Source organism: Scylla paramamosain, chromosome 47 (genome assembly GCF_035594125.1).
Source record: "Scylla paramamosain isolate STU-SP2022 chromosome 47, ASM3559412v1, whole genome shotgun sequence".
NCBI lineage: Eukaryota > Metazoa > Arthropoda > Malacostraca > Decapoda > Portunidae > Scylla > Scylla paramamosain.
In genome coordinates this window covers 17,501-20,000 of record NC_087197.1, presented here as the reverse complement: position 1 = coordinate 20,000, position 2,500 = coordinate 17,501, and the positions used below count along the sequence as shown (strand labels likewise).

Sequence of the window (2,500 nt, the reverse complement as noted above, 5' to 3'; positions counted from 1 at the left end):
TCTGTACAACGAAAGATAAGGCAACACACACACACACACACACACACACACACACACACACACACACACACACACACTGCATAAGCATCTGTACAACGTAAGACAAGGCAACACACACACACACACACCTTGAAATACCTTGAAAAAAAAAACACTGAATATTTACTGGGAGGGACTGGAAAGGAGTTAGGGAAGGTACCAGGGGAAGGAGTTAGGGAAGGAGTTAGGGAAGGTAACGTCACGGCCTGGGGGGGGCTTGTGACGTCACGGCTGGGGGTTGATGACGTCACAGGGACCGCTATTTACGTACGTACGTATTTCATTTTGAAAATGACCCCTCTAAAAAACGCAGCTAGACAGGAATGCTTTATAAATTCAGACTTGCCACACATTTTAACTAATGCCAAAAATAACAACACATTTCAAAACGCAGTAGTATTAAAGATATTTAAAAAGAAGTATCTGGAAACTGTTGGAACTTTCACCCCATTTAAAATCATTCAAATGTCCACCCATTCTGGCTTAAACATAACGGAAAACACTTTAAAAAATCTGAACTATTTTCTAAAAGCATTTAAAGTGAGCTACAAGCACAAATAAAAAAATGTACCGAAAAAAAATTCAATATTATTGCAAGTTGAACACGAATAAAAACAAGTGTACGGTGCACGCATTTCACTGAGCGGGACGGCAACACACTTAAAAAAACACCAACTATTTTTTAAAACCAATAAGAACCTAGTACAGGCTGAAATAAAAAATCTAGTTATGGGACCGTAAAAAAATACGCCGAAAACGGCCCTCTTATTTACACAAAAACAACGCCAAAATCACCACTTTTCACGCAACACATGCGCTCAAATAACTTAAAAAACAACGAAATATTTTTACAAACCATAAAATCTTAGCTACAAGCCGAAATAAAATACTTCGGAAATCAAGGAAAATAATATTGGAACCGAGGGGGCAGGGGAGCCTTATCCAAGATGGCGGTCGGGGGCCAGGGGAGGGGACGACCAACCCTTCTCACTAATTTAAACCCTCGCCAAACTTAAACTAAGTAATGGCAGGTATATCTGACGAGCGGATATCAAAGCTAGGTCATGTGGCTCCGCTTTGCGACAGTATTGGTTTAAAACACTCACAGATAAGATAGATAATGGCAGATAAATAGAGATGACCCAGATTGTTTACATTATGATTAAGTTAAATTTTACGGTTTTTAGCAACGAGACGAGGCTGACATAGGGATATATTGTGCTGGAGGTTAGGTGAGATGCGTTAAAATGAGTTAAAACTGTGGATTGTTCAGTTATTCATTAAAAAGTTACGTTAAGTTACCTAAATTTATTCATTAAAAAGTTACGTTAAGTTACCTAAATTTATTCTGACACTTCCTGACCTTACCTTCCCTGTGGTGGTGATGGTGGTGGTCCTGCCTCCTCGTCACTATGGCTGGCTGTCTAGCACCTTCTCACAGCCAAACTTTTCTTTATTTTGCTTGTTTTTATCCACTGCTGCCTTCGGGTGTCTACTGCTAGAGCCCACGCCTTCCTCATTACCAGCTAAAGAAGGTTTAACTCATGGCTAAGCCTTGGCAGCCACTGTGTAGGCGTGGTTACACACACACACACACACACAAAAAAAAAAAATTCCGTCAGGCTGGGAGTTGTACTAACGTACTAGCGTACCAACACCACCCATAGATGCGACACACTGACTGGTTTTGTCAGGCAGCACAGTTCAGCGTTGCCAGATTGTTTTGGCCGTATTATTGTACTACTTATTATTATTACTTATTATTACTTAATATTATTGTTACTACTAAACTGATAACGGTGTAGTTTGCTCATTACAATATACATGTCACCATACATACGTACACATTTGAACACCTTCACATACACACAAACACATGCAAACACACACCATTAACCCTTTCCACCCGCGCTATTTTGTTTCCATAGTTCAAATTGAATACAAAAAAAAAAAAAATAAATAAATAAATAAATAAAAAAATCAGTAAAAGTCATGATTTTTTTTTTTGTTCTTGTTATTATCAAATGATTTTTTTACGTAAGGAAAACCAACAAAACATTATCAAAACCACAAATTTGAATAAGAAAAAAAAAAAGGATGGCTTCTGTGAAAATAAAAATAAATAAAAGGTAAATAAATAAACGTTTTCACACATCTTATTTATTAAAGTAACCCATACATAAAGCTGCAATCATGCACAGGACTGATACACGCACGCACGCACGCACACACACCTGAACATGAACAAAATACCTGAATATGAAACTGTGGCCCAATATTTGTGAATAAGACTAATAAATAAGAAAACATTACTGGTGTTGGTGGTGGTGATAATACTGGCAGTAGTAGTAGTAGTGGCAGTAGTAGTAGTAGTAGTAGTAGAAGTAGTAGAAGTAGTAGTAATAGTAGTAGTGATGTTAGTGTTAAGTTAGTAATAATAGTAGTGATGGTAGTGTTAAGT

The 2,500-nt window shown here is 37.6% G+C and overlaps 1 protein-coding gene across 1 annotated transcript in view; it reads right to left on the bottom strand.

Moving 5' to 3' along the window:
* The window catches only part of LOC135095124 (protein EFR3 homolog cmp44E-like), a 13,629-nt gene extending 11,949 nt beyond the window's left edge, over nucleotides 1–1,680 (bottom strand). The window contains exon 1 of the mRNA XM_063995884.1: nucleotides 1,408–1,680. The gene's annotated coding sequence lies outside the window, so the exon portion shown is untranslated. The remainder of the gene's footprint in view (nucleotides 1–1,407) is intronic.
* Nucleotides 1,681–2,500: the final 820 nt, after the last annotated feature.